An 8,955-nucleotide genomic window follows, 5' to 3' on the forward strand; every position below is an offset into this window, starting at 1 on the left:
AAGTACTAGGTCTCCCGCATTCCATGCTGCCTCGTGTTGCGGCCTGATGGGTACGATTTACAACACGGAAACGCATAAAGAAAAATTACCCACAGGAATGTGCACTTGTGGGTTCCTTTAGTCTTGCGTCACACAGAACTTTCCAAAAGCTGTGAGAGGGTTAAGGTAAGAGAAAGCAATATCTAATCTCATGAACAGACGAGGCTCGAAACCAGTGGCGTGGAAAAAAATCTCTCTTAAGAGTGGGACTAAGGGAAATAAATCAGTCTTATCGCAAATGTGTGCATACTGCCGATAAATCCACTCCTGCTGAAACAAGACAAGTAAATTTTTAAAAGTTATTGAAAACCAGATTAAAAACAAACCCACTAACAGGATGAAAAAATGGTATTTTCTGGGCAATCTGAACTACAAACTGTTTGGCAACAGTAGATGGTGTGGCTCCACAGTAGACAGTTTCCAGTCGTTTTGCTTTCATCCTTATTATGTCCTTGTGTTTAGGGATGTCTCTTTTAAATAGCATAAAGCTGGATTTTAAAAATCCAATCTGATGCTCAACATCACTAATCATTAGAGAAATGCAAATCAAAACTGCAATGAGGTACCACCTCACACCAGTCAGAATGGCCATCATCACAAAATCTACAAACCATAAATGCTGGAGAGGTTGTGGAGAAAAGAGAACCCTCTTGCACTGTTGGTGGGAATGTAAATTGATACAGCCTCTATGGAGAACAGTATGGAGGTTCCCTGAAAAGCTAAAAATAGAACTACCATACGACCCTGCAATCCCACTACTGGGCATATACCCTGAGAAAACCATCATTCAGAAAGAGACATGTACCACAAAGTCCATTGCAGCTCTATTTACAATAGCCAGGACATGGAAGCAACCTAAGTGTCCACTGACAGATGAATGGATAAAGAAGATGTGGCACATATATACATTGGAATATTACTCAGCCATGAAAGGGAACGAAATTGAGTTATTGGTAGTGAGGTGGATGGACCTAGAGACTATCATACAGAGTGAAGTAAGTCAGAAAAACAAATACCGTATGCCAACACATATATATGGAATCTAAAAAAAAATGTTTTTGAAGAACCTAGGGGCAGGACAGGAATAAAGACACAGACATAGAGAATGGACTTGAGGACATGGGGAGGGGAAGGGTAAGCTGGGAGGAAGTGAGAGAGTGGAATTGACATATATACACTACCAAATGTAAAACAGATAGCTAGTGGGAAGCAGGCACATAGCACAGGGAGATCAGCTCGGTGCTTTGTGACCACCTAGAGGGGTGGGATAAGGAGGGTGGGAGGGAGACGCAAGAGGGAGGAGATATGGGGATATATGTATATGTATAGCTGATTCACTTTGTTGTACAGCAGAAACTAACACACCATTGTAAAGCAATTATACTCCAATAAAGATGTTAAAAAAAAAAAGCCAATCTGATCATCTCTATCTTTTAATTGGTGGTTATCATGAATATCAATTTATTTGGAATTATTCTCTCCTTTTTGTACTTTATATACAATCTTCTGTTTCTATGCTCATTTCTTTTCTTGTTTTATTTTGAATTGACTGAGCCTTCTTGTTTGTTTTTATTTCATCTTTAATTCACTGGTTTTTTCTTAAAAATTTATGTAAACCTTGAAATATTGCCATACATGTGTAACACATTTTTAAGTTAATGATTCTTAAATTAATTCTTAAGAATGCAAGTTTCACAAGAGCTGGGATTTTTTTGTCATTGTCTACGGCTGGGCTGTATCCCCAGCTCTAGAAGAGTTCCAGGCGGCACACTTGGGCCATATTCACCTGCTCATGACCTACATGCTACTGTGGTCCATTATTTTAGCTTTTTTCAAATTAAATAGGACAAATCTGACATCACCCTCACCATCATCACTATAAACGTCTATGTTTAGGTTTACTCATATATGTACCATTTTCCTGACTTGCCACTGCTTCCTGCTTTGCCCATCTTTCTGAAGTCCATCTCTTAGATGTTCCTTTGATGAAAAAATGATGATGGTAATGCTCTTAGGTTTTGTTTATCAAAAAACATGTTGCTTTGTCCATGTGGTTGAAACGTTTTGCCGAGTGATTAATTCCGGATGGACCGTTATTTTCTCTCAACTCTTTGAAGATATTTGCTATAGGCTGAATGTTTCAGCACCCCTGCCCCCAGCCCCCAATTCATATGATGAAACCTGAGTGCCCAGTGTGATGGGGTTACCTTACGAGGTAGGGCCTTTGGTCCTGAGATCAGGTCCTGAGAGCAGTGTCCTGCGAACGAGATCCTGTACAAACGAGGCCCCGGTGAAAGCTCCCTCACCCCTGTGCAGGGGTATGGACACAAGAAGAGGTCTGCTACCTGGAAGACGGCCCTACCCGACCACGCTGGCACCCGGATCTCAGACTTCCAGCCTCCAGAACACAGAGAAGTAAAAATTTTGCTCTTTATTAGCTACCCAGTCTGTGATAGTTTGTCGTAGCTGCCTGAACGGACTAAGGCATATTATTCCTCTATCTTCTGAGAATATGTATCAGTCTAATCATTTTATCTTATTCTGTATTTTCTCTGTTGGCTGCTGATAAATTCTTTTCTGTTTGATATAAGTCGTATTTTCTGTGTCTGTGGATTTATTTCTTTTATAGAAATGGAAAACTCAGTAATTCTTCAAATATTGCCCTTCTTCTCTCTCTGTGTGGGAGTCTGTGTGTTATACTTCACTCTGTCTTTCAAGGCTCTTTAACTTTTCTTTCAAATTTTGTTCTCTTTGTTCTCTCTTGGATTATTCTGGATATTTTCTTCAGATCTATTTTCCAGGCCACTAATTCTTTTTTAAGATGTTATCTAATCTGATATTTAACCCATTTATAGAATTATTATTTTATTATTTCTTAACGTTCTACTTTGTTCTTTTATAATTTCCATGACCCCTCCCCCGTTTTAAAATAGATCTTTATTGGAGTATAATTGCTTCACAATACTGTGTTAGTTTCTGTTGCACGACAAAGAGAATCAGCCATATGCATACACACGTCCCCATGTCCCCTCCCTCTTGAGCATCCCTCCCATCCTCCCTTTCCCACCCCTCTAGGTCATCGCAAAGCACCGAGCAGATCTCCCTGTGCTATGCGGCTGCTTCCCACCAGCCAACTATTTTACATTCGGTAGCGTGTATATGTCGATGCTACTCTCGCCTCCCCCCAGCTTCCCCCTCCCACCCCATGTCCTCAAGTCCATTTTCTATGTCTGCCTCTTTATTCCTGCCCTGCAACTAGGTTCATCAATACCATCTTTTTTTAGATTCCATATATATGTGTTAGCATACGGTATTTGTTTTTCTCTTTCTGACTTACTTCACTCTGTATGACAGTCTCTAGGTCCATCCACCTCACTACAAATAACTCAATTTCGTTCCTTTTTATGGCTGAGTAATATTCCAATGTATATATGTGCCACATCTTCTTTATCCATTCATCTGTCAATGGACACTTAGGTTGCTTCCATGTCCTGGCTATTGTAAATAGAGCTGCAATGGACTTTGTGGTACATGTCTCTTTCTGAATGATGGTTTTCTCAGGGTATATGCCCAGTAGTGGGATTGCTGGGTCATATGGTAGTTCTATTTTTAGTTTTTTAAGGAACTTCCATACTGTTCTCCATAGTGGCTGTATCAGTTTACATTCCCACCAAGAGTGTAGGAGGGTTCCCTTTTCACCAAACCCTTTCCAGCATTTATTGTTTCTAGCTTTTCTGATAATGGCCATTCTGACCGGCGTGAGGTGGTACCTCATTGTAGTTTTGGTTTGCATTTCTCTAACAATTAGTGATGTTGAGCATTGTTTCATGTGACTCTTGGCCATCTGTATGTCTCCCTTGGTAAAATGTCTATTTAAGTCTTCCACCCATTTTTTAACTGGATTGTTTGTTTTTTTGATATTGAGCTCCATGAGCTGTTTGTATATTTTGGAGATTAATCCTTTGTTGTTTCATTTGCACATATTTTCTCCCATTCTGAGGGTTGTCTTTTTGTCTTGTTTATAGTTTCCTTTGCTGTGCAAAAGCTTTTAAGTTTAACTAAGTCCCATTTGTTTATTTTTGTTTTTATTTCTGTTACTCTAGGAGGTGGGTCAAAAAAGATCTTGCTGTGATTTATGTCAAAGAGTGTTTTTCCTATGTTTTCCTCTAAAAGTTTTATAGTGTCTGGTCTTACATTTAAGTACCATGTTCTTGGACTGGAAGAATCAATATTGTGAAAATGACTCTACTACCCAAAGCAATCTACAGATTCAATGCAATCCCTATCAAACTACCAATGGCATTCTTCACAGAATTAGAACAAAAAATCTTACAATTCATATGGAAACACAAAAGACCCCGAATAGGCAAAGCAATCTTGAGAAAGAAAAACAGAGTTGGAGGAATCAGGCTCCCTGACTTCAAGCTATACTACAAAGCTATAGTAATCAAGACAGTATGGTACTGGCACAAAAACAGAAATATAGGTCAATGGCACACGATAGAAAGCCCAGAGATAAACCCATGCGCCTATGGTCAACTAATCTATGACAAAGGAGGCAAGGATATACAATGGAGAAAAGACATCCTCTTCAATAAGTGGTGCTGGGAAAACTGGACAGCTACATGTAAAAGAATGAAATTAGAACACTCCCTCACACCGTACACAAAAATAAACTCCACGACCCCTTTTTAAGTCTCTTGGTTCTTGCTCATTTATTAAAGTTCATTTTTTATTTTTACATTTCATATATTGTCATTTAAAAATTTTTTGAGTCTGAAAATTCTAATATCTGAAGACCTTTAAAAAATTTTTTTTTCTGCGGACTTACTCATGGCAGTTTATTCCTTGTGTTTTGGTGGTTAGTTGTTTTCGGTTTTTGTTTTATTTATTTACTTTTTAAACTGTGAGCTCACATCTGTAGAAAGTCTTGAGCACCTAAATTGGTGAAACAACTTACCTCCAGCCGGATTTGCATTTGCTTCTGCCTGGAGGGCCAGCTTTACTGTTCTGACCGGTGACCTTCCTAGGTGTTTTCAAGGGCTGTGGCTTAACCTGGGGGCCCCCACCCCCCTTCTGTGGGCCCAGGGCTCAATCTCGTGATTCTAACTTTGTATGGACCTCTGCCTTCCAGAAAATTCTGAATTTTGGTTTTGGTTACTGCTCACATTTAGGTTTTAACTCACTGGTCTTTGCCCCCTCTTCCCTTGGAGCTTTTGTATATGTTCTTAAGAGCTAGGAGTGCATGAAACTTGCATGTGTTCCCTTCATCCGGGAGCTGGTTGTATTGTGGCAGTAGGCATCTTAGAGCAGCACGTCCAAAACGATGCCAAACACGGAAGCACAGGCATCTCTTTGCTCAAGAAAAAACAGCCCTTCTCAGCTTAATATGGAGCTACTGATTTGCTAAACACATTTTTTTGGTTTCTCTTTTTCCTAATAATTAGAGAATGCCAGAAGTTTGCTTTTACACTCAGGTAGATTTTACCATCTTGCCTCAGGGCATCAATATTTTGTTTTCTGCTATAATTTAATGAGCAGGGAGCCTAAGTCTGTCCCCATCCCACAAGATATAGTACTGATTTAGAACTTTGGGGAAGGATACCTATTAATATACATGTGCGTCAGAGGGTGGGAGCTCTGTCCCACAAATTTCAGGGATCTTCCGCTACTGCGAAGTGCCTAGGGGATCAGAAATTTGGGTTGGGATAGAATACCACTTTTAAAGTAAAAGGCAAATGGCGACCCCCCTATGCCCCCTACCACTGTAAAAGTTCTACTTTGTTCTTTTATAATTTCCATGACCCCTTTTTAAGTCTCTTGGTCCTTGTTCATTTATTAAGGTCCATCTTTTATTTTTAAACGTTTCATATGTTGTCATCTTGGGTTTAGGAGGCAGCACGAACCCACTGTGGTGTCTGCTCCAACCCCAATGCTGAATAACCTGGTAAATCAAAGGCTGATAGCCTGAATGGGGCCCAGAATAAAAGAAGATCCTTCTGTTCACCGCATTTGCTGTGCAAGCAATTCTGACAATGTCCTGGTGGGTCCAGTGGTGCTTCCAGAGTCTGCACCTGTGGGCTGCTGTGTGGAGCCTGTGATGAGCTCTGATGGGTGAATCAGAGCAAATACCCTTAGGGTTTTGGAACAAAGCCATGCTCTCTTCAGAAAGTAAATATTGCTTTGAGAATAATTCTTGGTTCACTCTCGGGCTTTGAGATGCCAGTAATCGTGAAACTTGAGAGGCACATCAAAAATAAGTTCTGTCTGATCCTCTAAGCCTCAAGTCATTACAACTCTCCAACATTTAATTGAAGGGATTAAATGGGATCAGACAAGCCCTGAATGAACTGGTAAACTCATTGCCATCTGTCCCTTTCTCAATCCACATCTGCGACCTGACATGGAGTTATCTGAAGAAGAAAAAAACTGAGTTTGGCTTATAGATGGCTCCCTGTGACATCCTGCATTAGGCGGGGTGATGAACTGTAGAACTATAGTACTTGGAGGTGACCTTCAGGATACTGGAGAAGGAAATCTCAGTGACCGGGTGTCTAAGGAGTACGTCTTAGGATTCACTTTTCCTGGAAAGAGAGATTGCAAGAATTGTGGAGCGACACCAGTTCTTGGGAATTGCTTGTAGTTTGGGTGATTGGTCAGCACTTGGAAGAAGTAACTTTGGAGACAAGTAAGCTTGGGGAAGAGTACAGGACGGGATATCTAGGAATGGGCCCAGGATGTGAGAACATTAGTGACTCACGGAAGTTCTCACCAGAGGGCTCTCCCTGAAGAGGCAGCTCTTAATAACCAAGTGGAGAAGATGACTTGTCCTGTAGATGTTAGCTTCTGTCTTTACCTCCTCTGGTTCTTGTTCACTGAGTTCAGGACAGAGTGACCGTGTTAGCAGGGACGGCAGTTCTCCGTGTGCTCAACCATGAAGATCCCCCCGCTGGCCAAATCAGAGGTGGCATTTTTTAATACCTTATGGCCAACCGGCACTTTTTGTCCTTGTCACCTCTGTTCTCGTGACTTGGGCTATGCTGCTCTAAAGACCTTGCTTTCCAGGAGAAACAAAAATGGCTCCACTGAACTGAAAGTTCAAACAACAGCCTGACTCGTTTGAGAGTCTCTGCCATTAGACACACAAGCTAAGAGGAAGTTTACTCTTTTGACAGAGATTGTCTTAATTGTCAGGCAGAAATGTAATGAAGCAAGGGAGGAATCTGAGGTCAGAGAGGTAAATATGCATTGACTCGGAGACCTTTGTTCCATGGATGTGCCAGCAAGTCTCATGTCACATACGACAGCTACAGTGTCCCAGGGAAAGTGGGAATTCCACAACATAGAGAGATGGGCAAGACCTTCTGTACTTGCTTTCAGCCTATAAAGATGTATCTTTGTTCATCTAGGTGAGTGGAGTTATGAGCTGCCTTATCTGTTTTACATTGAGCTAATCATTTGTTTCCCTCAGGATTGGCTGGGTTATGCTGCAAGCACGGACAATCCCAGAATTTCAGTGGCTTAATAACAATACATATTTATTTTTTTGCTCGTGATCCAACAGGGTCCAAGGAGGTGGCAGGGGCTCTAGGTTTTCTAATCAGATTCTGTGACCTAGGCTGCTAGAGTCTCAATGTCAGCACAGGCTCCTGGGATATCTGAGCTGGAAAATAAGAGGGGGGGAAAAAGGAACATAGTGAATCATGCAATGCCGGTCTTTCAGACGATCTCTGAGGAGGAGAAGTACTTGTAATCAACACACAGATAACAGTGCGAAGCGACTGCAGCATCAGCCAGGTAGCCTGGGTAATTCAGGAAGCAACAGTAGTAACAAGAGCAAGAAAGAGGAAGTTGGTGTAACATGGGGTTCAGTTTCACGTCTGTCACAGAAGTGTAAACAGGGCACGGGAGTGATGCAAGATTGCAGAAGTAGAAAATAAAAGAAACTACAAATTAAGTATGTCTGTTAATAAATGAGTGAATGAGTAATTTAGACATACACACATAGCATTCAACTCCTTATAAGATCATTTATCCGCATCTTGTATGATGTGAGATAGGCTGTTAAGAATAAGCTCATAATTAGATACTTACGTTTTTATAATAGTAAGGTAAATTGTTTGGTATATTTCATAAATGGGACTTTAAGTTATTCTCAAGCAAATAACATTTTTGTTGCGAAGAAGTACCTGTTGCACGGAGGCTCCCACCACCCTGTGAAGGCGAGGCTGGATTAGCTGTTGCTGGGCACTGGGACGAACAGCCAAAGAAAACAAGCATTTCCGGTTTATCTCCACTAGATGGTGCTATTGAGTTCAAGAGTCGACCTGCTGTATCTTAACGCAAGAATCTGACTAATTGTAGAAGACATTTATATTGTGTTACTTTCCCCTTCTACATTAATATTTAAAACAATATTAAGATCACTTTTATTCATTTTGGAAGTAAAATAATAACAGTTGTAACCTCAGGAAATTTGAAAACCCTGTCAACTACTTAAGGAGCTGGTATGCTATTCTCTGATGTTTTTCCTGTAATTCATAGAAAGGATCTTTTTATTAAAAAATATAGTTTTGGGGTCATTTGTACATGTGTCGTGAATTTTGATCATAGCTATTTTCCTTTTTGGGCGAAATAAAGTTTTCATTTTCAGATGACTGAAAGAGTAGGGGCTACACTTTTTCCATTTTTTAATCGGGCAAGAAAATATCTTGAGTGGCCTTGTTTGTGAGTAAAAATAGAGTCCCTTTGAGTACGTAGTTTCACCTGAGTTGTCATGAGATACTGTAAACAAAAATAAAAATTCTAAAAGGTTAAAAGCACTTCTTTCAAGGATGGAAGGAGGAGTACAATGTATATGTACTGACTCTGAGAGTGGGTGATTACAGAGCAAGAAGGAAGCCAGCAACTCAGTCT

At 40.5% G+C, this 8,955-nt stretch overlaps 1 long non-coding RNA gene across 1 annotated transcript; it reads left to right on the top strand.

Moving 5' to 3' along the window:
- Positions 1 to 3,238: 3,238 nt before the first annotated feature.
- On the top strand, positions 3,239 to 8,315 carry LOC309651411. The gene is made up of 2 exons (XR_014258106.1): positions 3,239 to 7,448; positions 8,223 to 8,315. It is a non-coding gene; the product is annotated as an uncharacterized lncRNA (long non-coding RNA).
- Positions 8,316 to 8,955: the final 640 nt, after the last annotated feature.

This window comes from Balaenoptera physalus, assembly GCF_965194825.1.
Source record: "Balaenoptera physalus genome assembly, chromosome: 21".
NCBI classification, from domain to species: Eukaryota; Metazoa; Chordata; class Mammalia; order Artiodactyla; family Balaenopteridae; genus Balaenoptera; species Balaenoptera physalus.